This window comes from Lissotriton vulgaris, chromosome 3_1 (genome assembly GCF_964263255.1).
Source record: "Lissotriton vulgaris chromosome 3_1, aLisVul1.2, whole genome shotgun sequence".
NCBI lineage: Eukaryota > Metazoa > Chordata > Amphibia > Caudata > Salamandridae > Lissotriton > Lissotriton vulgaris.
The window spans coordinates 2,071,440,166-2,071,467,953 of record NC_141689.1 but is presented as its reverse complement, the minus strand read 5'-3'; the positions used below and the strand labels follow the sequence as shown (position 1 = coordinate 2,071,467,953).

Genomic DNA, 27,788 nt, shown 5'->3' with positions numbered 1-27,788 from the left:
CAGGTCAGGTCTTCCCTGGACCAGAAACAAGCATCTTGAGACCGGTTTTTGGGTATCACCCCTCATCAGCCAGGATGAATCTGCTGGCGTAGAGAGCATGAGACCCAGATCTGGGCATACCATTCCCGGTTTGTGCCCTAAGTGTGCAGGGTATGCCCTGACATGGCTACCGGGCTCCCTGGGCTACCAGATTCAAGCTAGCCTGGTTGAGGTCCTCTCTCCATGGTTTACTATGAAGCAAGCACATTAGGGCATTGCTGGAATGACCACAGTGTTGCGCACTATCACAGCACATCATAGCCTGTCTTCTCAACCATGGTGGTGACACAATTCTCAAGGCAATAGAAAGACTGGCACTGTATCGTATGAAAACTCTAGATAATGCTTTTCCCAGATTATATGCACCCTGAGCAGCAGCAGCGTCACTCATTTTTTATGGAAAACGAAAAAGAGTTATGGAGCTTGCTTATGCCGTAATGTTTGTAGCCTTGCTGTGTGCCCAGTTTAATGGCAAGCCATCTTTATTCAATTCCCCTGAGGAGGCATGGAAGTGAGTGGGAGCGGGGGGAAAAACAAAAGGTCTAACGCTGTCCTAGGGAGAGATCTACATGGCCAATGACCACTACAAGCCCATCACAATCCCGCAGTCCACATCGGCTGCAATCCCAAAAACATGCTGGTTCTTAACATGTAAAATGTAAATTGTAAATGTAAATTGATACTCGTATAGCGCACTACTCACCCGCAAGGGTCTCAAGGCGCTTGTACGAATACCGCTGTGGAACCCATCCTGGCTTTCCCTGTGAGGCGTCCACTCCTGGGCACCCCCAAGGTGGAGGCCAGGCATCCTTAGCGTTGTGGAGGCCGTTGTGGAGATTAAGCAAGCTATTGCCCAGAGTTGCAGAGTGGGACTCCATGATTGGAATAGGCACCGAGGCAAGAATTATCAGGTCCGTGGAATTTTGAGCCCAAGACCCGCCGAGGCGGGGAATTGAACCCTGGTCCCGGGCTAACCTCTGCATCAGGGTCTGCCGCTCTTCACAGGATACAGTGCTCGAGGATGGGGCAAGTAAGTCTCCTACAAGGGACAATCTGGAGGCCACAGTTTTGCAGCACCCTTCTCCCAGCCTGTGCTGTAGAGACTCATCTACACTGTCCTGCATGTTTCAACCTAATTCACAGGCGACTCAATAGTTTCTAATGCCTGGGCGGCCTCACACATTTTGCTGGTGGGTGCTGAAGTACAAAGTACTAACTTGGCAGTTCACACTTCAGGTCCGTTCAAGGCTCACCTAACTGTGGGAAGATTGAGAGGCCTCTCACCCACCTCAATTTTCAGTTATTTGAATTACGTGGTTTAATTGACCATCATTATTGGGTGGCAGATGCTTCAGGGGCAGAAGTATGTGAAGATTGGGATTTTATGTTTTCACAGTTTATATATTTTGTTTCTAGTTGTTAGTAACTAGATTTAAAAAAATATATGTTTTCATTGGCATTGAACAAAGGTACCTAAGCTTGTATAAAATAAGTCTTTTCCATAATACAACCATATGCATAAGTCCACCAATCGTTTGACAGCTGTGTCAATCTAGAGAGTAATATATAATATGTCCCTTGGGGTAACAAAAAGTAGGATATTTAGGCAACATTTGTGAAGTAACACATTCTCTTTATTACCCAGTCTCAAATACACATAGTTTAGACTAATATTATTACCAGCAGCCTTGTTAGTTAGTGCACATGTCTATTCTCCTATTCGCTATCATGAACTGCTCACTATATGGACTCTCCAGCGCAACTTGTAGGGTTACCCACTGAAGCTGGGCCACCAGATAGTATAATTCAAAATCAGGGGGACCTAGGCCCTCTTCAGCTGGGGATTTCGGGAATTTTGCCAGTGAGACTCTATTGCGCCCACTTTCCCGTATCAATTCTCAGAGTAAGGTATCCAAGTGGTTAACCCAGGAGTGTGAGATATTGAGGTGGAGAATAACAAAGAAATATAAAAACCTTGGCAAAATAATCATTTAGGATAAAGAGATCCGAGCCATGACTGGTAATTTGAACGATCACCAGAACTGAACACAGGACTTGAGATAGCAAATTGTCGGACCCAAATTGTCCACCCTAGGATCATCCAAGGTATGGAACGCCTGGATTCCCAAGTATTCAAATGGTGCGGTGACCAAGGCAATCCCAGTCCCAGACCAGACATCTGTATTGCATCTGCCAATCATGGGGAACAAGTGCATTTTAGTTCTGTTAACCCGGAGTCTGGCATGGTCAGAGAATTCCTCCAACAAAGTCAGTGCATTCCTGAATCCCTGTGGGCCAACCACCAGATATAACAAGTCATCACCATATAAAGATACAATATGCTCCCTTTCCTCTAAAATCACCCCATAACCCTTTACTCTTTGATGGAAAGGCTCTGCCAGTGGCTCAATCGCCAGGACAAACAGGAGGGGAGAGAGAGGACATCCCTGCCTACTACCCGATGTACCCAATATTTGGAGAAAGAGGTGCCTCTTGTCATCACCTTTGCTGTGGGGTTAGTATATAGAAGATTGACCCATTTTATCCTGTCCTCTCCCAGCCCCATCTTAAGAAGAATGGAGAAAGTATCATCTCTCTGAATCGAAAGACTTTTAAAGACCCACCACTTTGATAAGGGCATTGGGCAAGAATAAAAGTCTTGATGGTATAGGATATGGTATAACCGACAAAGATTCAGAGAGTATAAACCCATTCCGGTCACTATGAATGAGATTTCGCATATGAGGGAGCAACAGCAGGGCCAGCACTTTGCTAAGGTTGTTGAAGACCAAATTCAATATGGACAGTGGGCCAAACTCTGATGTGTGCACACCCAAAGTCTTTGACTTAGGAAGGGGGGGATCACTAATGCATCCCTAGTTGACTCAGGCAGCGTGCTCAAGTGCTCTGACTCAGCGTACAGGGATTCCAATTTAGGGGCCAGAGTGGGGGCAAAGGTGGTATAAAATTCTGCCGGACTGGGGTTTTTCCAGTGGCCATGTCCTTGATAGCAGATTGATTCTTTTGCACTGTCACAGGGCCCCAAGTGGCTCCTGAAGCACCAGGTTGAGTGTGTGCAAGGACAGTGGGGCCAAGAACCGTTCACAGTCTCCAGCAGGGCAGCCTCCAGGTACCAGTAGAATGTTTCATAATACTTTTGGAAGGTCGTGTTAATAGCCCCAGGAGAGTAAAATGGGGCGCTCTTACTCTATAAGATCTGAGTGATGGGTCGCCCACCTCGACACCTGGTGGGCCAACCAGGCCAAAAGTCTGCTGGGTCTGCCCCCTTCCTCATGCACTCTAGCAAGATAATCCCTGTAATCATGACAAGGCCAAGCCTCCAAGTGTGGCATTTTATTGGCACTTGACTTCTGTGAGCTGTGTCTGGATGTCGTCGTCTGTGTCATATAGGTTTTCCAACACATGAAGGCGATGCTCGAATGAAGTAAGCTGCTCATTCAATTCCTTCCTAACCACAATAGACTGCCCCATACAATGACTTCTCAACACCACCTTAAAAGCGTCCATTCAATAAGGGCTTTAGTGGAAATTAGTCAGAGATGGCGGTCTGTAGGGAGTCCCTAAAGGAGGCATCTTCCAACATGAAAGGGTTAAGGTGCCAGGTCGGTATAACAGGCTGTTCTGCTATGGGATGAAATGTCAACAGCATTGGACTGTGGTCATACAATGTGCATCCACTTCTGAATACTCTGTGCCGATCATGTACAAGCTATTTTTTGATGAATAAACTAACATATTAGGCTTGGTGTGTAGTCTATAAAGGTATGAATACTAAGAATCACATTTGAGCCCAGGGTGAACTCTCCAGATTACTGAAACAGTATATCCAGTCAATAATCCCCAGCCTCACCTTTCACCCCCCAGCAGTAAAAGGTCAATTCTCAGCCCCCAGAAATGCAAACAAAATCAGAGCTACAAACGTCCTCACCCAAGGGCAATCCAGCAACGGCTTACCAAACCTGTAAAAAAACACCATCTTTAAGCAAACACACTCAGTAGGGATAATCTGCTTGTGGGCAGGTATAGTAGGACTGGTTACTCAAGCCCTGCACAGCCCAGTTTTCAATATATCAACCAATTAATGTCCTTTGGAGGCCACGGGCCGCCAGCATGCCCCCGGCCCAGGATTACATGTATGTCACAACTATGGCCTCCAGCCCATTCCCCAGTGCCAGAGTCATGACCTGTCAGTGTGCCAAGGTGTCACAATACAGATTTGAGCCCACCGTTTGGGTTGGAATCAAGTAGGATGTCATGGCACCCTTTCAAATTAATGTTCCTGATAGTGATCTAACCCCCAGAGTCAGACACCAATGACTTACGATCCGAAAAAGTGTTTGTGCCCACATCCATCTTTTGGGTCAATGCTATCAGTGTTCTTTGACACGCCTGTCAAGGGTACATACCCTGGAACAAAGTTTGAGCAAGTTGCAAGACATTGCCTGCTGGTTAAGTAGAATTTCACTGACCAAGTGTTCCTCTCCTTTGACATGGTCCACCAGTTTGTGGTGTTCTGCTTGTAGAAGGCCCACGAATACCGCACTAATATATTGCTGGAGTGCAAACTTTTAGGAGATTTAGGGAAGAGGTGCATAGTGGACGGAGGCCACAATGGCTCCCAGAGTTTTGGCAGTATCAGCCAGGCTCAGACTCATTCAATTCAAACACTTGCACCACTTATACTTTTATCCCTCACGGCTGTGGAGGATGGACAGGGCTCCCTTGACCATGTACTGACGATGAAGCACAACTGAAGGCACATTCTTGCGCATAATATGGAGCTGCCTTAACATTACCTCATACTGGGTGGGACTTCATGAAACATTTGGAAGCATATGTGTGGGTGTGAAGGCAGACATCTGTTGAGCATGGGTAACCTGATTAGCAAGCGAGCTATCACTAAGGAATGGAAGATGGTGTACCCCTTGCTTAGTGAATAGTGGGGAGGAATAAATATGTGTGCCTTGAGGTGAAGAATTCATCTATAAGGACAGAGGCAGCCCCATGAAACACTAGCTGAAGGAGCCTGCTGGAATAAATACAGTGACACATTGTAATAACTATTTTGTTTGCTACTGTGCTTGGCTTCTTGAAAGGAAAGTCAGGTTGGTTCTTCTCGGTGTTGAGCATGTGTTGGATGAAATTGTAAAATGTACATTATACTTTAAACAATGTTGATTGTATGTTTCGTGTTTGTTATTTGAAATGGAGACAGTGTTTAAAAAATATATATATATATATATTTCTTTTTGTGTTTTAAAACCATTAGGTTTCACCTGAGTCCTAAAGCTTGTTCAATGATTACTGTAGTGGGTCTCTAACTACCTGCTGCAGGCTTTAACATAAACTATGGGATTATGGACTAATTTTGTCTACTTTTGTGTATGTATTTGGCAGAATGCTTTTCCAAGGAAGCATTTTTTGTACTCTTGAAACAAAGTGGTCAAAAATATGTGCAATGAATGCACGCTACAAAGTTAAGTCCTGCCCTCTGAGATCAGTTCTCAGCACTCGCATACATACTAGTAGTCAAAAGATAGCTATGGTTTTGCAATACTCTGGTTAGTTAGGTATGCAGGGAGTACAGGCAAGTGTAGCTATTGTGTTCATTTGATATATTTCCCAAAACACGTCTGTCTGGGTGTGCAGTGTGCACAACATAAACCTTTGTGAATTGGTGCCGCACTGCATTCTGAAAGGATTGTGTCAGACATTTATGGTTAGTGGTGTTCTGTATTATGCTGTGCTTCTACTGTCCTGTATTGAGGACCCATTTTAAAGAGAGATTTAAATGTTCAAGCAGAAAGAATGGTTAATGGAAGAGTAAATATATGAGACAAAACCACATTAGTGTGACTGTTTAGCCTTTACCTACACCTCTGTGCCAAATATCTATATATTCCCTCATAAGATATATTATGTCCTTGAATAAAATTATGAGCTTCGAGTAATGTTTTCGGAGCAAACGCCACCTCAGCCTATTTGTTTTTTTACGGTAATCTCCATGGGAATACACTTACCCTGTGCTTTATTTGTTAAACAATGAATGCAGGTGCCTATAGCTCTGCTGAGAAGTCCGAAGTTGGTGCAATTAAATATCCATATGTATGGTCTTGAATACACCTCAAGCCTCTTTAATCCACTACCAGACACTCCCTGCTCCTTTATCTCAATCTTGAAGATCCTGCTTTCTCACTTTGTTATGGTTTTCCATCTGTCTCCTCCTTTGTCTTTCCACTGTGTGTGCTTTTACTTCTCTTGCTCTCTGTAAATGACAGATGCAGAAAAATGAGTGCTGATCAACAAAAGAATGAGTGTTGGTGGACGTTATAAACAACCACAGCTCAAATTAAGCACTGCATTTACCATACGCATTTTGCACTAAATAAATACATTTCCAGTGAATATTTTATAGAATTTTTTGAAAGATACTAAAAATAGCAAATGCCTTCAAAGTAATTCCGAGGCAAAGAAAACCGGAAACCACGCATCGAACCCATTTGCAGCTCCTGCAGCCCTCACAGTACTCTTTTACTGCATATGTTGTGACTAGGCTGGGCAGATTGTTTCATTCCACTCCCAGAATTCTGGCCACACCATGCTATTCTTTAACACAGAGTTCTGGCAAAATTCTGCCAATCGCAGTGTGGCAGAGATTTTCTCCCGCTAGACTCCAGAATATGGGAGATGTGGAGCACAAGCAAGATTGGCATCCCCTAGCACAATCTCAAATGTGGGCAGTCACCAGTGTTTACAAGCGGTCGCAGTCAGGTGGCTGCCATTTGAGTGGATGTGCTGTCACTCCAGCACAATGTGTGGTGCTGTATCCGCTGATTTTCAACACTGCTCGCACTACCTGCACTAAATTGCAATATGAGAAGAAAAAGCTGTACATTTTCTGCCCATTGGAGGAATTCCACAGAACTCGAATTCTGTTGCATCAACTGAGAGTTCCGCTCACCCCTAGTGATGACCCTGCCATCACAGAAAGACAGACCTAAGTAAATTAGGCCCCAAAATCCATTATGCTCCAGCTGCTTTGCATGCAAGTGCAGCCTCTTTTTGTATTTCTTTTTTTTGCATAGGGTTCCATCTCCTATCCAGGACACACCCAAGGCAAATTGTTGTATTAGGGGCTGTGGGGTGAGTCACAAGGTCTCTGAAACCCCAGCCAGCTCCACGCACAAGGTTCCATGCAGGGCGGGAGCGGACAAAATCCTCCCTCCTACTCCCAACATGCAGGAACACTTTCCAAGTGCTTCAGCTGCAGGGAGCAGTTGCATTTCTTCTGGGTCCCCAGGATAGGGTCTCAGGACCTGATACTTGCCTTAAGGGCCCAGTGATGGGGTCCCAGGCTCCATTTTAAATGTATGATATCCCGGAGATAGGATCCCTAGGCTTAAAGATAGAGTCTGGGAAGTGGTCCCATGCAACTACTTAAATTAATTTTGCCTTGACACCCAGGCACTGGCACACCCCCAGGGGTACAATTCATGAAGTTGTGGAGCCTCATGTGCTTCTTCACTGGAAAAAGGTGTAATTCGAAGTACAAATCTCTTAATGTGCATAAATCTGACCCGATTGGTCCATTTTGATAATCTTGGGCTCATTTTATTCCTGGTGGTGAGCTCTATCCACCAGAAGTATTTGCAGCAGGCTCCTGGCCTTAAAAGAGGTGTACTCTGTGGGAATCTGGTTTCACTGGCTACCTACAACAACCTGCTCTTCTGCTGTGCCCTCCACAGACCCCATGATCTCCAGGCCATCATGAAGGTCATCTGGGGGAAAGTGATGTCCTGGTTGTCCCCTAATTGGTCCTTAGGTAGGGAGTCAGGATCACAGGACCTGGAAAGACTGACTTTTCCTGGGTTCAGCTGTATACCAAGTGCTTCCCAGTCCATTAGGGCATTGGGGGCTTTTCCTTCTAGCTTTCCATGGTGCTGCGCTGCCGCAGTCCAGTTTCAAGGTCTTACCTTCATGTTCTGAAGCCCATTTTAGTTTGTGGATAGGGGATTTCCCCTATGTCTAACATTTTCCGTTGCATTTGTTTGACTCTAGCCTGGCTATTGACACAAAATGCTGTTGTTAGGTCTCTTTGTGTGTGCTGGGGAAATACCCTTTGAAAAGTAATCAGGGCAATGCCAAACTCCTCTCCACCTATCCTATCAGGAAGACCCACTCTCTTTACACTCAGGTCCCTGGGTGAACTGTCTGGCTCCAATAAACATTTCTCAGTGGAGAAAACCCACCAGCCCAGGCAGCTGGAAACTCTCAGAAACACTAAGAATGCCAGCTGTCTAAAAGTATATTCCCAACAACACCTGCCAGTACTAAAACATTCTTTATCACACTTATTTTTTCTGAGCACCCTTCTTAATATCAGTGATCAGTAAATGTATTTGTTTTCCTTTTTAAAACAATGTTTGAAAAATAGTCGCATACAGAGACATAATGAGGACAAACATAAATCTACAACTTTTACAACTAATTCTTGTTATGGTACCCACCCAACATTCATACAAACAAACTATACACAAAAACATATAAATATGTTTGACAATCAATTTTTTGAAATATTTTATAAAGAATCAAAACCTTGACAGTTCTGGTAGTGAGAATCAGAGTGATTCATCCACAGTAATTGTCCAAAACCAGCTGATCAAAAAGCAGAAAATGTGGGCGTCCTAAATGCGTATTTCCATTTGCAACAACTATGAACAGCAAAAAGATCATGATCAAAAGCATTTCATAATGTGCAACCAGACAGTATACACACCTACCAAATGTCACAGCCCCTAAACATCTTTTTCACAATCCTTAGAAATACAGCCTTTCAATGAATATTCTTACCTATATGAAAATGCTCTTGTCTGCACCAAACCTCAGGGCTCCACACTTCTGAAAGAAGTGATTGTTGATCTACTCTTGTTTATCTTCAGCTAAGTATTATAGACTCCTGACCCTTGCTAGTCTTCTGCCAATTAATGTCTGTGTGTCTGCTAACTTCATTGTATTTCCCCATGTTTCTGCTGTACTGGGACATCTGTAAAATTTCAGTTAAGCTATTTGATGAGGATACTCTGTTCACACGAAAACTGGGATATATCAATCCTGTATTTCCAGAAGGTTCTTTTCAGTATTGCCATTGCATTTTTAATTAATAGAAGATATTAATCAATATAAATGTGTTTTAGTTTGCATAACCAGGCTTCAGTTGACATAACTAGACTGCTAATGCCGACATTGGCATTGGTTCTCCAGTGACAGGAAGAAAAGGTGCTTTTTAAAATTGCATGAATAAATTTAAGTTTCTCTTTTGTATCTTTGTTGAGCTGTAATGGAAGAATTTGTGTTGCTCGAGAAGTAAGCCATGTGCGAAATGTTCCTGTATTTGCAACAAATTCAAAGTTCTTTGCCTGGGTCTGCTCTTAGCAGTGGTACTGTCTCTTGTTTTAATTTGCAACACAAATGTCGTGTTGTTTCCTTCCTTTCACATGTCCCCGTTATTATAATTATGCATGAAAGTTTGTGTTCCTAAATGTTTTTTATGTAATGTGTCATACTTTCTTGTTTTAATTTTTGCTTATGTGATTGTTAATTTCATTAGTACAGCTGTAGGATATAAGGTCTCTCTAGTTTTCACGTACTGAAACCAAGAAAATGTGTCCTCTTTGGGATGTGAGCCTGATATAGTTTGCCTTTCCAATTGATCAGTGTATATGTCATAATACTTATCCATTGCTTGACTTTTGAAATGAGTGATACAAAAGGGGATGATGGACGGAGCGTTTGAGCAAATCAAATACTCACCCCCAGTCAACTTATCTGGGTTTAATCCATCACCATTCTTTAGCTCACTCCGCCACCCCAGTTCAGACATGGCCATATGCAAATCAGTCTGACCCTGTGCCACATGGGAACAGTCCAGCCCGAACTGCCAAAGCCATGTCTTCCTTGGACCGAAAAACAAGCATCCTGGGACCGGTTTCTGGCATTTCAGTTGTCATCAGCCAGGCTAGCTTGAATCCAGTGGCAAAGTGAACAAGGGACTCATGTCTGAGCATACCCTGCCAACTTAGGGCGAACAAAGCGATACAAAAGGGGATGATGGACAGAGCGTTTGAGCAAATCAAACACTCACCCCCAGTCAACTGATCTAGGTTTAATCCATCACCATTCTTTAACTCACTCCGCCACCCCAGTTCAGACATGGCCATATGCAAATCAGTCTGACCATGTGCCTCATGGGAACAGTCCAGCCCGAACTGCCAAAGCCATGTCTTCCCTGGACCGGTAACAATCATCCTGGGACCGGTGTCTGGCATTTCAGCCGTCATCAGCCAGGCTAGCTTGAATCCAGTGGCAAAGTGAGCAAGGGACTCACGTCTGAGCATACCCTGCCAACTTAGAGCGAACAAAGCGATACAAAAGGGGATGATGGACAGAGCGTTTGAGCAAATCAAACACTCACCCCCAGTCAACTGATCTGGGTTTAATCCATCACCATTCTTTAGCGCACTCCGCCACCCCAGTTCAGACATGGCCATATGCAAATCAGTCTGACCCTGTGCCTCATGGGAACAGTCCAGCCCAAACTGCCAAAGCCATGTCTTCCCTGGACTGGTAACAAGCATCCTGGGACCGGTGTCTGGCATTTCAGCCCTCATCAGCCAGGCTAGCTTGAATCCAGTGGCAAAGTGAGCAAGGGACTGACGTCTGAGCATACCCTGCCAATTTAGGGTGAACAAAGCTATACATTTTGAACCAGACAGATTTATGCTGGTCCTCTTACTGACCTATACTTTGATTCTGTCTGTTTACCTGCGTTGGACATTGACCATATGTTATCCTGCAATTGGTCTTATTTGATCTATTATTAATGGTGCTTTGCATTTGACTAAGCAACTATTTTTTGCCTTCTGTAACTATTATTACATTTTGAATTATGGGTTTGACTCTGCATTTTGTCGAGTAAAGGGTTTCTTTAATTGCACAGTGAGACACACATCGCCCCAATCTTGCGTTTCAACCCTGTAAGTTTATTGATTGAAAGCATCAACAGTATCAAATTGCCTATATGAGAGTCAACGTTTTTGGATATCTACATTTTTATGTCACATCATGGAACATTTAACTCTAGTGAAAACATGATGGACATATGAACACTTCGTTGTCCACACAGTCTGTCTTTTAATAATATTCATAGCGCAATGTTAGTTGCAACTATTTCCTCATGTTACGGCTCTGTAGTGGATTTACAGTCTACCTTCATCCACTTTTTTTTTTTACAGTGGCGGCTCCTCCGCTAAAGCGTAGGAGCATCGCCCCACTGCCAGGAGCAACAGAGAAAAGAAAACATAAAATGATGATGGAATGTTATCATTTAATTTTTTCCTCCTGCTGCGGCAGTGCATGGGGGGGCAGGGCAGAGCTGCAAGGGAGGAGTGGTAGAACACTCCTGTTCACAATGACTATGTGGTCGGCCCTCTGGGGCCGCCCAAAACAGTCATATGCACTCCCCTGTTCTCCATGCAGGCTGGATTATAGCCTGCATGGAGAACATACCCAACCCTCGCGCTCAGACCAATCACAAAGAAGCCCGCATGAATGACCCCCGTTCCTCCTCCCCCTCCTGTCCGTTCCTTCGTCCCCCACCCCACCCCCCTCACTCGCAAGCTGTGCAGGCAGCCCCTTTGTTTTTACACCCTGAGCAGTGTTTTACCTCTTCGGTTTTTTTAGCTGTAGGAAAAGATTCATATTTGAAAAAATATATATTGTTAATGGTATCTGCTTGCAAACATCTCATCAGAGTGTATCATGCATCTACCTCCGCTGGTCCTTTTCCCCTTCATCACTATGAACTTTCACAGTCTTTCAGTCCACAGAACGCCATAACCTCTTCGTATCAATAAATATAAAATAACAAGTCTAATTTTCTCCTCCTACGTTGATGAGATTCAATCAAGCAATTAGCCAACTATGCATGGTTATTAGCATTCTTTCTCCAGAACAATATGCTTATCTAATGCAATCAAGAGACCATTGTGAACAGCACTTAATATCAAAAAGTGTGTTATTAGCAACATGCTTGAAAATTAAGATGAGCTACTTTGACTTAATTTCACCACCGTCTAAACATTTATTGGTGTGTTCTGTTGCATTGCCACCCTAGCGTGAGAGTTCATAAATCAAGTAAAAAGCTCAGAACATTTCATCACATGCATGCACTGAGAAAGTATAGAGTTGAAGTCTACTCTGAATGTGTGCCAGGCTTGTGAGCTGTATTCAGAAAATATGTTTGAAAGAAAATACCTACTATTAGCAGGATCTGCTCAGTGTATATCTCGAACACCATTACAAAAACTCAAAAGCCAGAAAAATGCATCCCTTTAACCCCTTTAGTGCTGCCGTCGGCCAACGGTCGTCGCGAGCACTACCTTGCCAGTGATGCGCACGTCCGTTGGCTGACGCGACCGCACCCGTTTCTTCGAACGTTCAGCACTGGCACAGAACGTTCGAAGCAACAAAGGGGTTAAAAACGTACACACTACAAACGTCCTAGAAGACAACAATGCTGTTAGGTTGATATTGTTCGCTCTAATAAATATACCTACACTGGCCACTGCAAAATGTAGATTGACAATGCAAGATACGGCTGATGGAAATACATAACCAAAATTATTCAGCTAGAGAGACATTTGTCTAGTCATGGAGGGGTTTTAGTAATATACAGCCTTATTCATGAAGGCTAAATCGGCTCGCAAAGGGCCGGATTCTGAGAATCCGGACCTTTGCGAGTGCGATTTTTGCTTTTGGGATTCAGCATCCCAAAAGCAAAAATCGCTAATTGCAATGTCGCAAATGTGCAAGGAAATGACATTTAAGGAATCTCTATTTGAGATTCCTTAAATGCTATTCAACATCCTATTTCAATTTGCGATTTCGCTATTTCTAGGCGCAATTTACCGCGAGGTCAGACCTCGCGGTAAATTGCGAAAACTCAGAAAAATGCATTTAAATGCATTTTTCTGAGTTGCATGTTACACACACACATGTCCTTTGGACATGTGTGTGTGCAACACCTGTGTCACAGATCATTTGAGGGGTGCTACAGGGTGTCCTGTGGACACCCCTGGCACCCTTCAAATCGCAATCTTATTTGCGATTAGCTAATTGCTAATCGCAAATAAGGAATACTCCCCATTCATTCCTATGGGCCTTTTGGCCCATAGGAATGAATGGCGAGTTATTCCTTATTTGCGATTAGCAATTTGCTAATCGCAAATAAGGAATCAGTAGGAATCGCATTTTATTATGCGATTCCTACATGATTACCGTTTTGCGAGTCCTTAATAGCGAATCGCTATGATTCGCTATTAGGGGCTCGCAAAACGGCCCCTTCATGAATAAGGCTGATAGTTACATCAGCTTCTTTTTTGTGTTTTCATGGTGGGTCTAGCTTTTTATTTTACCAAGTATCAGACCATGCTACTGGAATTAGCAAAACGGATAAGTTAACCCTATATATATATATGCAGAGAGTAATGACATTGTTTATTTATTATATTTACCAATACATTTATTTACCAATTCTGTATGCAGCTTAAAATTGAGTGTAACCTTGTTTCTTATCCCCTATGTAATTTAATTTCAATTCCCTTGAACCTTACTACTGCTAAATCCTTAATAAAACAGCATTTTTTCTAAATTTGTGGTGGTTCTTCTCCTTCAGAGATTTTTTCATATTTCTATGCCCTGTTCCAGCCAGGTTGTGCTCTCCACTTTTCCCTTTTTTTAACGGGAAGTCAGCAAATATTAAAGTCAGCTTAATTGAATTTACTAAAAAGGGTGACGTGGGTTATTGCAGAGGTCTTTTGCTAAAAAATTCTTACATGCAAGCTTCTTACAGTGCACATTTTCTAATATTGGATTTCAATGCATTTGTTTCTGATAGAGTTTCAACATATCCCTAGGGTTGGAAACAAAGTTGGCTCCAATGCCACTTATTACACAAAATGCACTGGGGTTGCAACAAGCCTATGTGCCTGCTTTTTGATTTTCTAAAGCCATTTAGTAGTAAAGAATGAGCTACTAATACTGAAGCCCCTTCTGTAATATGTATCATAAATGTACACCACTACAACCATATGGAGCATTTTTCTATCATTTCCATTGAATCCTGGGCACATGCAAATAAGGGAACACCTTTGCCATTGCGCCCATGCCGTATTTCCCATGGCACCCAAGCCATATTTCAAATGTACTGCAGCAACAAATGATGGACGAAATGCTGAATGGATCAAACATTCACCCACAGTCAATAGATCTGAGTTATATCTATCATTCTTTTGCTCACCACTCCACCCTAGTGTGGACCCAACCATATGCAAATGAGCCTTAAATGTGCCCTACATGGGAACAGTCCAGTCCAAACTGCCAAGCTAGGTCTTCCCTGGATGGGAAACATGCCTTCTGGGCCCTCATCAGACAGGCTAGCTTGAATCCAGTGTCACAGTGATCAATGGGACCCACATCTGGGCATACCCATCCACTTAGGGTAAAAAGTGCTACGCAAACAAATGATGGACGGAATGTTCAATAATTCATACATTCACCACCAGTCAAGAGATCTGGGTTAAATCCATTGCTCTTTTGCTCACTACACCACCCCAGTTTGGACCCAGCCATATGCAAATCAGTCTTGACCCTGCTCCTCATGGGAACAGCCCCAACTGCCAAGTCGGGTCCTCCCTGGACCCAAAACATGCAACCTGGGACTGGTTTCAGGGTAACACCCCTCATCAGCAAGGGTAGTTTGAATCCAGCGACACAGTGGACAAGATACCCAAGTCTGCTTGTTTCTGGGGATGAATGTTTGATTTATTCAGCATTCCCTCCTTCATTTGTTGCCTCAGCACTCATATTTCAAATGTAGACATGGGGCAAACTAGCAGGGGCAGACATATTTACCCCTGCACCGGAGATAACACTTTCTTTCTGTAATCAGGAGCATTCTTGCTGTCAGTTCCAGGAGCTTTTCAATAAGGCTGCATCAGGATAAAAACTGGGACAGTGCACCAGATATGTAATTCGGTTTCTGTTCTTCATTGATCATGAGTGTTGACAGACCAGCAAAGGCACTCTTAATATAGTTAGCGTGGGCAGGTAACCCACACTTATTTACGAAACATTGAAGTTTGTAAGAAGGAGGTGTATAATATTTTAGCTAACATGAGCCAAACGCAGGTCCATATAATTAATTAATCTGCTTGTATCTGGTTAGTTAGATTGTAATGAAAATAAAGGTTTATACTTTTAATGGCTGGCATGGTGAGTGGAAGGGCAACTAGGGGTACTAGTCTAAAGATGGTGGGGCTTTTTGGGAACCCTTGATTCTGCCATCATTTAAAATATTAAGGGCAAAACTGAGCAAGCTGTGATTTGGAATTATGATGCACGTTTAATTAAAAGGGAACTTTGGGTCTTTGAATACCCTTCAAAACACGGAATGAAAATATTTTGCTCTAATTTGTAGACCCCATGGCAATGGACTGGATGACGCCAGTTCAAGCACCCCCGGGCAAGGGATCACACTCAGTTCAGCCAGCAAAATGGTTACTTTGATATACCTAGAAGACAACGTGGAGTGCCATCAGCAGTCTCTCTGTGGTATCTTCTCATAATACCCTGTATAACAAAGTCTCCTTTAGCTTTGGAATATTCATTTTACAGTCTAGAATGTATGTGCTAGTGATCTAGTTGTCTAGTGGTGAGAATCAGTTGATGCTGTGATGTCCTGTGGATGGGATCTTGTACTACCTGTGGAGAAGTGGAGAAGTGTGGCTCAATGGTTAGAACGGCAGACCCTGATGCAGAGCCCGGGACCAGGGTTCAATTCCCCGCCTCGGCGGGTCTTGGGCTCAAAAACTCCACGGACCTGATTATTCTCGCCTCGGTGCCTATTCCAATCATGGAGTCACACTCTGCAACTCTGGGCAATAGCTTGCTTAATCTCCACAACAGCCCCCACAATGCTAAGGATGCCTGGTCTCCACCTTGGGGGTGCCAGGAGTGGACGCCTCACAGGGAAAGCCAGGATGGGTTCCACAGCGGTATTCGTACTAGCGCCTTGAGACCCTTGCGGGTGAGTAGTGCGCTATACAAGTATCAATTTACATTTTACCTGTACTTAATAAAGAAGTTTCCCTGCTCTACCTGAGTTCCCTACTTCTTCACACTCTCCTACAGCAGCCACTTTCATTTACAGGAAGCACGCGCTTCCTATGCACAAACATTTATCAGTCAGTAGTGGGCATTTCCCTTCTCCAGTTACACCATCAATTACTATGATGAAATACATTTCAAAGTCCTGAATAGGTTTTCGAATAGCCAAAATAAAGAATAAATAAAAACACAAAGTAAAAGACCCAAGCAGAACAAGCAGAGGTCGAGACAGAGCTTTTCATTTTGGAATTGATTTATCAGAACAAAGATAACCCAATCTTTAACCATTGCTATGAAGGCACAAAACGGTTCAAACTCTGCAGCTGAGGTCAGATATATTTAAGGCATCAACCATTTACCAAGGACCTAAATGTATGTCACCATTAAAATGGGGAATTCACCTAGTAACACTTTCCTCAAATGTATATTCTAAACCAAACGCAGTTGGTGGACTGTTCACTAGGCCACTGATATAGGCATTTTCGTATAAAATGACTGCAGCAATGATGCATTCTACACCACTGTACCATTCTACAGTGGAGAAAAAAAAATCACTCATATAAAAAGTAAGAGAAAGAAATGACATGAAGATTATGTAATTTGATTCACACCTTGTCTGGCATAATGTTCTACCCGTAGGAACGGTGAGAGGAATAGTGCGCCATGTACGTTTTATGCACGTTTGGAAAATTTGTAATTTTAGCATCTGAGAGGCAAACCACTGCAATTGTAAGCTTACTTTGAAACTATTTGAAAAAATGCTTTAGTGTTTGTAGTACTGGTAATCAGTGAACTTATGATCAGGTAGTGCTGCAAAATAAATAGCTGCGTATTTATGAAAGTATGTATACCGTATTTCTAGCACCAACCTAACGGAGCACTGCACATGGTCAAATGCAAGCTTAATGTTGGCAAGTAAAAGAAGTATTATGTTATGGACAGTTAATACACTGTGATGTAGTGTTATTTTAAGAAGTGTGTCTTCGACTCTTTCCTAAATTGGAGAAGCATTGTGACAGTCCTGGTGAGTACTGGGTCCAGTTCCACCTCTTAGGTGCATAGATGAAAAAGACATACTGTCTTGTTTTTTCCGTTTTATACTTCTTAGGGGCCTGATTACGATGCAAGCTGGAATGGGTCCAACCATGGTTCAGAACCCTCGAGCCCGAATTATAATTGACTGGTCGGATTCCTTTCCGATTAACCTATTTTGATGGGGTCAGTCGGAAGGGAATCTGAATTGGTTTTCCAAATGGCTTCCAACGAGCTCAGAGAGTCAATCCGCCATTTTGAAAACCTGCAGTAATCCCTCGCCCGGCTCTTTCCGGCTGAGTGATTATGATGGCAGATTCCCACTGCCTTTTTGTGCCGGCCTTCGCAACACAGAAAGGCATTGGGAATCTGTCTTTGGGGCCCCCAGCAGGGCCCCAACGTGTGCGAGGCCGACAAATGTTCAAATGTTAATTTTGAACCCTGCTCACCTTGAGGTGCCTGCAACCAGGTGCAAGGATGAACTGTACCTCTGCTCTTAACAATGATAGCATGCATTCCGCTTGGGATTTCCTGGGCTGGAACCAACAACAGGAGGTCATTCGGTTTCAGTTCCAAACAAATGTCGGGCGGACTCCGGTCCATCTGACATCGGAAGTGGCCCCTAAGTGACATGTGTCCTGTATATTTCGTAGCTGCTTGCCCCCCCAAACAAAGTTGGATCAAATACTGTGAAAGTGGTGAGATAGTAACAGTGCCACACATTCATTGTGAAAACGTCAAGTAAGTTCTAATAATTTTGCAGTGAACTACAGCTCAGGAATTACTGGAAATCTTCTTATGCGCGCTTGTGCTTCTGGCAATAATCAGAGAATAGTATTCATGTGTGTGAGGAGGACAGTATGATATTCTGTTAGTCAATTTTGGTTTAATACCAGTCAGTAAACAATGTACATGCACTTCGGATCCGGCAACTTATTATGTTCAACTTTTTCCAGTTCTGATTGCCCAGTCTTCAACGTATTGCATTTCTTCCTTTATGTGAAGCAAATGTTAGTCTCTCTAAGCATTATGGTACTTCTTGTGTTCAGTGTTATCAGTCTAATACTGCTAAAGTGGAGGGGGGATTTATGGGCACAATCCAACAAAGTAATTGCAAAATACTCAATTAGTATGTAGTTAATTCTTCAAACTCAAATACTGCTTAGTAAATTATTGCAGCAAATGACAGTTCAGTAAATAAATGTATATATATATATATGTATCTGAGGAAGGTCCAATAAAATCAGGATCATTGGCTACCTGCCTGGTGCTTGGTTCATAACCAGGGATAACACTACTGAGTACTACGCCCTAGGCAGGGAGTAGTTTGTGCACTACGCAAAGCTTTCATCCATGGTACAGGAGCTTTAGGCATGCTTTCCAGGCACCCAACCCCCATTCCAGACATTGATAACGATGTTAGCCATGGTAGAAGGGAGACAACCCTTATCTATATTGTATAGGGCCATTCTGGATGATCTCACCCCTCCCCTGTTAAAAATACAGGGCCGGTTGGGGGGAGTGTTGGAAGAGCCTCTTACAGCCGCTTACTTCCATGCACTCTATCCCACTTCTCCGCTGTGACACACTTTAACAACAATCTCCCTATAGAAAATGCGACACATTTTATTGCATTGAATTGCGTAGTCTTTCCATGTTTGTTATATAGAGCTTATGCTTGATAGGGAGATTGTTTGGAAATGGTGCATTCCAATTGTTAAAGTGTGTCATAGTAATCTTTTCCTCAATTAAGAGTTTTCATACAGATAGATGTGCCTATAACTGTAAGACTATTTTTCTAGTTCAATAAGGCCATGCATACTTGAGGTTAAACATGCACTGTTTACTATAGGAGACCATATCTGTTTATTAAGATTGTGTATATCATAAATCATAAATGCTACAATTTTAAAACTGTCATATGACACTATATGACGTAAGCAAACACATTGTTAATGTTATCATTATAGGATAAACACACTGTATAAAATGTGAGAGCCAGTACATAAGTTGTGTCGACAACAAAACCTGAGATTGGATATTCGGTTTTACGATTTAGAGGTATGTGACCATGATTACATATTCCCCTATTGATAATGGTAGACATTAGCATGTACTTCCAATCCTCATCAGAAAAGAAGGTATAATGCTAATATAATTGTACTCTATTGATCAATATAAACAATGGCTCACTATATAGAAAAAGCTGACTCCCAAATATTATAAGTCAAATTCTCTTATTAGGTAAATAAATTTGTGTGTCTGTTTATATGTTTGTACATATTTTAAATGTATTTATATGTGTTTTTCTGTAGCCCTGAAGAAGTCCCTTCGGGACAAAATGCATCAGCTACTGGATTTTATTTTGCCGGACTTGTCTATCGTGACCATGTCTTCAACAGAGCAAGCAGCTCCATCGCACCCCACCTGCACAACACCATCAATCTTTCCCTCGAAACCGCAACCTTCCCATAGAGCTGGAAACATGCCGAGATCAACGCCCTACTAAAAAAACCTAAGGCAGACCCAAGAGACCTCAAGAGGTTCCGGCCCATCTTTCTGCTCCCCTTCCTGGCCAAGGTCATCGAGAAAATCGTCAACAGAAAGCTAACCCGATACCTCGAAGAAAACAGAATCCTGGACCCTTTCCAGTCAGGTTCCACAGCAACCACAGCACCGAGACTGCCCTCATCGCCGCCACCGATGACATCAGGACCCTGCTGGGCAATGGTGAGACCGCAGAATTCATCCTCCTAGACCTCTCCACCGCCTTCGATGCCATCTGCCACCGCACACTACGCGCACATCTCCACGCCGCAGGGATCCAAGACAAGGCTCTGGAAAGGACCACCTCCTTCCTCTCCGGCAGAACCCAGAGTATCCGCCTCCCCCATCCCATTCCAAAGCCTCCCAGATCATCTGCGGCGTACCCCAGGGATCCTCCCACAAAATCTCCTACGCCGGCAACACTCAACTGAACCTCTCACTCACCAAAGACCCCATCACTGCCAAAGCCAACCTCCACGAAGGAATTAAGGGTGTCACTGACTGGGTGAAGATCAGCCGTCTGAAGCTGAATGAGGACAAGACAGAGGTCCTCATCCTCGGCTCCAACCCTTCAGCCTGGGACGACTTCTGGTGGGGACTTCGGGCAGCCCCGACACCAACCGACCACACATGCAACCTGGGAATCATCCTCGACTCAACGCTCTCAATGACCAAGCAAGTTAACAACATCTCCTCCTCCTGCTTCAACACCCTCTGCATGCTCCACAAGATCTACAGATGGATCCCGACAGATACAAGAAAGAAAGTCACCCAGGCCCTCGTCAGCAGCAGACTCGACTATGGAAACGCCCTCTACGCGGGAGCCCCGACCAAGCTCATCAAACGACTACAACGCATCTAAAACGCCTCTGCACGACTGATCCTCGACGTACCACGACACAGCCACATCACCCCCCCCCCCCCCCACTTGAGAAACCTGCACTGGCTCCCCATCAACAAGAGGATATCCTTCAAGCTCCTCATCCACGCACACAAAGCACTCCACAAGACCGGCCCAGCCTACCTCAACAGATGGCTCTCCTTCTACATCCCCAACCGCCAGCTATGCTCCGCCGACCTCTCACTCGCCACCGTCCCGCACATCTGAAGAACAACCGCCAGTGGGAGATCCTTCTCTCACCTCGCCGCCAAGACATGGAACACCGTCCCACTGAACCTACGACAGACCCAAGACCTGCTGACCTTCAGAAGGATACTCAAGACCTGGCTTTTCGATCAGTAGACCCTCACAGGTATGTAGTGCGCTTTACAAATGATTGATTGCTTGATTGATTGATTGATGGTAAAAGTGTGTGTAGATCTACAATATCTTTGACTGCCCTGTTAAAAGTGATGGTGCACTGAAGTTAGTCCAGGCACCAATAGTTAGAGAAGCCAACCCTTGTAGACCCGGGCTACAGTCCAAGATTATGCAACAACATAGGAACAGCTTTATGTAGTAGACTAAAAGACATGAGAACACTCAATAAGGAATTTTAATAGATTGTCCTGAGAAGATATTGTAGATAACTTGGAACAAAAAAAAAGACTGTGAATAACAGAAGAGACCCTGACACAGAGGCTATCGAAGGGCATGATTCTGTAGGCATTGTTTCATGTGTCATCAATGTGGGACAATATAATCACAATTAGAAGCTCTCTGGAGTGTCCAGTAACTCATCGTGGAGCATTGCACCATAGGCATAGCCTTTTCTATGATAATATGTGAAATATGTGGTTCCACCGGAGAAAGGCTGGCCTGCAATATTGGTGCTGTGGAAGAAATTACTTGATGAAGAACGTATTTATTTTTTTGGGGAATGTATACTTCTTTCATTTAATTTTGAATCTTCTATGGTTGTTTTTTTATGCCTTTATGTGAATACAAAGCAATCTTTAAATATTAACATTTTTCACGAGTTGCTGTTATACTGAGATGTAAGATTACATGTCTAATATGTCAACTGCCCACCAGCAAAACACTCGACCGGATGTTGTAAACACATATCAGCTTTTGTGAGAAGGGAGATACCACAGAATCCTGAATAATGTCAAATAGTGGCACAGACCAATGCCGACAGCAATCTATCTGTTTCTGTCTCTAGGCAATTTCATTTCTGAAGAATCACAGTCGAGCAATGGTCAAGAAAAGATGGTAGCTTGTCCTTCCATAGGCAATAAAAATGCAAGTTTATATCCCCACTGAAGCACAGCTCTTACCCAAGACACTCTATTATTAATATCTCATATTTATATTATATCTCACAATCTTACAAAAGGATATCGATTTACCTGATGGTTTTGCCCATGCCAACAAACTGTCTGTCAAACTGGGTTTTGCTTTAATTCAATACTGTGTTCAATTCAGTCGAAATATCCTTTCCAAAGCCGCCCTTCTTCACAATTTACTGCAGACAACTTACCTCATTATATTTCAAGACTTCCCATGTGCCATTCTTCATCCAGATTGCGTTTGACAGCACAGAAACGCCTTGACTAATCAGACGAACAGCAGGTCAGATGTTACTCGGGCAACAGTTCTCCAAAATGTAATCATACAGCACTGACCACCAGTTCCGGTAATGATCTCTCAGACAAGTATCTGACATCCATTGGTTGTGAGGATCTGTAATACAGAATTCATTTACAGATTGATCTAGAGACATTCTGATCATAACGGGACAAGAAGAATTTGAAAGGTGCAAAAAGCATAAAGAGGATTTATTCCAAATATTATTGTTTACATAAGAAATCTCCATTTATATTTGTTTTTACAATTATTCATGAGCTTTGCAATAGTTCTTATATTTGTAAATAGCTAGAATGAAACCTCTGATTTTTTAACATAAACTATGGTTACCCCCCATTTGACAATTTTAGTGTAAGATGTTTTGACATAAAATCAGTTTGCTTTGACGTTTAATAAATTATTTGCATGAGCACGCTGCAATTCGGCTGCACGAGAACTGAGTGAATAAAATAATAAGGCAAAGTCGTGGATCGCCTCAAGCAGCTACTGTATGTGTTCAAATACACCAGCTGAATAGCAAATAAGATACAATAAAGAGCACATTGTTTTCCTAACTATGCTTTTTCCCTCGTGAGTTACAAACGAGAAGAGTGTGTCCGTGGTAGCAGACCTCAAAATGTGCAAATAATTGGAATATTTTCAGAACAGATTTAAAAATAGCATATTCCAAAATATATCAGTGCTGGAATTCGCTAGTTCTGCCAATCAAGATGCATGACTCAGCCAAGAAGAGTATTTCTTTCACTTGCATGTCAGTGATTTTCAACAGTAAAATAAAAGGGGAATACCTGCTGCAGAATACAATGAAAAAAAAAAGCTATTCGGTCTATTCTATGATGATAGAAAAATAGCATGTGCTTAGAATAATTCTGAACACTTTTCTGACTATCGGCCAGATTCATCAAGCCGAAAACGGCTCGCAAAGGGCCAGATTCTGAGAATATGGCCCTTTGCGAGCGCTATTTTTTCATTTGGGATTCATCATCCCAAATGCAAAAATCGCATTTTTAGAAGTTGCATATTTGCGAATAATTGCATTTAAGGAATCTCAATTAGAGATTCCTTAAATGCAATTCATGAAGCATTTAAAAATTGCGAAATTGCTATTTTGAGCCGCTATTTACCGCGAGGTCAAACCTCGTGGTAAATAGCGAAAACTTAGAAAAATGCATTTAAATGCATTTTTTTAAGTTGCATGTTACACACACACATGTCCTCTGGACATGTGTGTGCGCAACACCAATGTAGTTTACATTTCAAGGGTGCTACAGGGAGTCCTTTGGACAGCCCTGGCACCCTTGAAATCGTATCCTTATTTGCGATTAGCAAATTGCTAATCGCAAATAAGGAATACCTCCCCATTCATTCCTTAGGCCCGTAGGAATGAATGGGGAGTTATTCCTTATTTGCGATTAGCAATTTGCTAATCGCAAATAAGGAATGTGTAGGAATCGCAATTTATTCAGCGATTCCTACATGAATCCCGTTTTGCAAGTCCTTAAAAGCGATTCCTTAATAATCGCTATTAAGGACTCGCAAAACGGCACTATAATGAATCTAGCTGTATTTAGATGCAGCCCCAATGTATTAATCTTATATAAGAGCAAAACGGAAGACCACATTTCTATTTTAAATTCATATCTTTGTATTTAATGCCTAATCTGATTTGCATACATCGTAATAATATGTAAATACGTGTATATTACGGGAGGAAATCAATTCTGCAGTGCTACTTATCCCCTTTAGTAAACTGTGTTGGGCAAATTGCAAATTACCTCTTTTGCAAATGGGGATGTTATTTGTGATGCATCATGCCTACTCGTAGGCCACATTGTAAATTGTCCATTTCAATTGAATTTATTATAAATGATAATTGGTCATGTCACATTTTGCAACCGCCTGGGAAGGGCAACGAATGCATACATGGTGGTCCGAAAGGGACAACAGATCATCATTTCTCTATTTACTTTGCCAAAAGGTAAAGATTTTTAAAGCAATCCTTGTCTACTAAAGAGACAAATGCTGCTTGATCCCTTTTGGAACACGTCAAAGGGTAGCATGCAGAGGTTGGTGGATCACGGCCTGCTACACCTGGAGCCATTCAACACAGATCCCACAGAGGAAGCTGTGTTGCCTGAAATACATGATTTTAAAGATAAATAATAGTTCTCATACCTGCCTTGTAAATAAAAGTTTTAAAAGATGCTGCTGGAATTGATTCTAATTGGAACACTCAACATCACATTTAACAAACTCTCTAAACTGCTTTGGCATAACTAACTATGGAGAAAAATTATAAAGGATTTCGTACATCTGTGGGGAGCATAGGTGCACAAAGTCCATACTTTGCAAACAGAAATTCACAGTTTTGATTCAGTTACTGTGGAATGAGTTATTGTTCCATGAACAAAAGATATTTATGAATGTGAAAATTCCATCAATATGGTGGAGTATCTGCTACTCAAACTTTGTAGTATTGGGGATTGTGTGGCATTCCTATAACCCTTACATATGTAGGCATTCACCAGCGATTGAATTTGTTGTGCCATTGCACACCAAGAAGAAAGATTGAAATGTAATGGAAGTCTTTACATTTGAATGAATGAATGAATGAATGAATGAATGAATGAATGAATGAATGAATGAAAGAATGAAGGAGTTGTAAAGCGCATGGCTGCCCTTAGGCTTCCCAGTGCTGTGCAATTAGATACTGAAGTTATGCAGGTTGAACCTTACAGATATTGCATGAACATCAATGTTTTAATTTTTTTGCAGAATTGTAACTCCCCCTCTATTAGCCTCAGTTCCAGTGGAAGGGAGTTCCATAGTTTAGGGGCCAAATGGGAGAAGGATCTTCCTCCACATTTTTCCCTAAAGACCCTGGTTTGAACTAGCCTCTCTTCATGCTTTTTTGCTGTTTCCCGTACCGGGATGTTACACAGCAGTCTTGCAGCTGCGTTTTGGGCTATCTGCAGCTTCTGGGTGACATATTTGGGTGCCCCTAGGAAGAGTGAATTTCCGTAATCCAGTCACGATGTGACCAGCGAGTGGATCACAGTCTTCCTTAGTTGAGTGGGTATTCTGTCTAGAATTTTCCGTAGGCTTCTAAGAAGCCCAAAGCAAATTGCCGTGACTTTATTGGCTTGTGATGTCATGGAGAGGCTAGTTTCTAGCCAGAACCCCAAACTTTTCACTGTGTCTGCTGGGGTGGGTGGTTTACCCAAACACGCTGGCCAGTTTATTATTGGTCTAGGTATTGCCTTATTTCCGATGAATAGCAGCTCCGTTTTTTCACCATTTAACTTTAGACAGCTTGCCGTCATCCATTTCTTGACTTTAAACATGATAACAGTCTCACACCATCCCTGCTGTTTTTTGGATCCAGTGAGATGACCAGCTGTTTATCGTCAGCATACAAGGTCATGGAGATATCGAATTCCTGTCTAATTTTGGCAAGTGGCTCCACATAAACATTAAAAAGTGTTGGACTCAGGGATGAGCCCTGAGGAACTCCACACTTAAGTGACATCGTTTTGGAGCAGATATTATTTTGCTGTACTTGAAATGAGCGCCCGTCCAGGAATAAGGTTAGCCACTTAAGTGCCTCACCTTTTATTCCCTTATCTGAAAGCCTAGAATAGGGAACAAGACAACAGTTCATGAGGTTGAGAGGGTTTATCAATACAAACATATATGTTACCCCACCAGCAAATATAAAAAACTAAAAGGAGCAAGTGCACAGTTCTATTAGCATTTAAGCCCATGTAAAATGTTTAGATTTTTCAGATGCAAGTAGGGAAAAAACTATGGATTTAGACTCAGATCTCGGTACTTGGGTGAATGTTTGACATTATTCAACATTCTGTCCATCAATTTTTTTTTGTTGCATTTGTCACGCCGAGTGGGACTGGTATGCCCAGGCATGGGTCCTGTGCTCTCCATGCCACTGGAGTCAAGCCAGCCAGGCTGGTGAGGGGTGAAACCATACTACACTTCCACTCAGAGTATATGTTCCACTACATCCTCAGAGTACATGTTTGGTATGCTGAAGACTTTAACCATCTTCCAATTGCCCTGAAACATTGTATTTGGGCTTGTTTGAAGCAAAACAAACAAGAATCACAGTAAATGTGGGCAGGTCAGGACCTTAGCCCTTTATTCTACTGATCAGAGAGGAACTAGGAATGAATTGGTGTGTCCCAGATTCACAGGCCGGTGAACTGTACAAAGCTCCACCTTCACCCAGCCTTGTTCAAAACACTGCTGGACTTGCAAAAGGATACCGGGTGGAGTGAACTTGTTCCACTTATCATCGGTGACCTGCGAGAAGGACCTGAGGAGCTTAGACACATTTCCACTTGAAATCCAAGGCCAGAATGATCTCCAAGGATTAAAAGACTGATAACGTGGGTGGCCCCACCTACAACAAAAATGCTGAAGAGGACATTTTTGTGAAGAATCGCAACTGACCAGTGGCAACAGGACCTGGAGTTTGCTGTTGTCTCTGCCTGACACCCTAAGAGTCTCTAATGTCTCCTTGCAGGTCCCAGTGGCCTATGAAGTGTACTCCTGTGATTGTTTGGGCACCAAAATAAGTTTGAGAACTTTTTCAAAACCTTTGCTCTGGAGCTTTTTTGGGACCAACTGCAAAAAGTACCTGGGCGGCAGTCAAAAGCATTGGATTGAAAGTCAGGTTTCTACAGCATAGAGAAGAGTTTTTCCTCAGATAAACGACAAAATCCCTTTTCAGACTGGGGCTTGTTAGTTTACTTACCTACTTTCAGACCCTAGCAGGACACATCTACTTGGTTAAGCCAGTCCATGCTCCATCGCTGTTGGCCTAAAATAACACCTAGGTACCGGTTTACTGCCACCATTGACTACCATTGGCATTATAACTTTTTGGGCAATTTTCAATTAATTCTCAAAAATTCATATCTTTGGATCCCCTTATTGTGTTTTTTTGTTTTGTGTCATTTTGCTTATTACATTTTCTCTTTTTTTTCTACATTGGAGTGGGATATTTACTGGTTATGTTTTTGACTTTTTAACAGTTTTTGTACTTAGGGACTTGAGAGATAAGCTCCTCTCCATAGCTACCATGGGTTGTGCTTCAGAGAATAGTGACTTTATTGCTAGTGGTGGAGATCAATCCACCTCAACTAACAAACCACTTTCTCATACTAATCCAAATGTAAGAAGAAAGACAGAGCATGAGATGAAAGAGCATATTATGGTGTCTTATTACTTTTGAAAAGTATTAGATCAAGTGGTTATTATCTGTCAATTATACCCTTATACCTAATAAAGTATGATATAATAAATCATGTGTGGAGAGAGACATAAGGGGAACATGTTTTTTTAACAATTTGTTAAATCAGGAAGTTGAGAGATT

General features: G+C 42.6%; 1 long non-coding RNA gene across 1 annotated transcript in view; it reads right to left on the bottom strand.

Annotated features, from left to right (window-relative positions):
* Positions 1–27,788, bottom strand: part of LOC147728815 (uncharacterized) — a 926,808-nt gene that overhangs the window by 332,051 nt on the left and 566,969 nt on the right. The window contains exon 3 of the long non-coding RNA XR_015309578.1: positions 22,287–22,489. This is a non-coding gene — a long non-coding RNA (uncharacterized LOC147728815). The remainder of the gene's footprint in view (positions 1–22,286; positions 22,490–27,788) is intronic.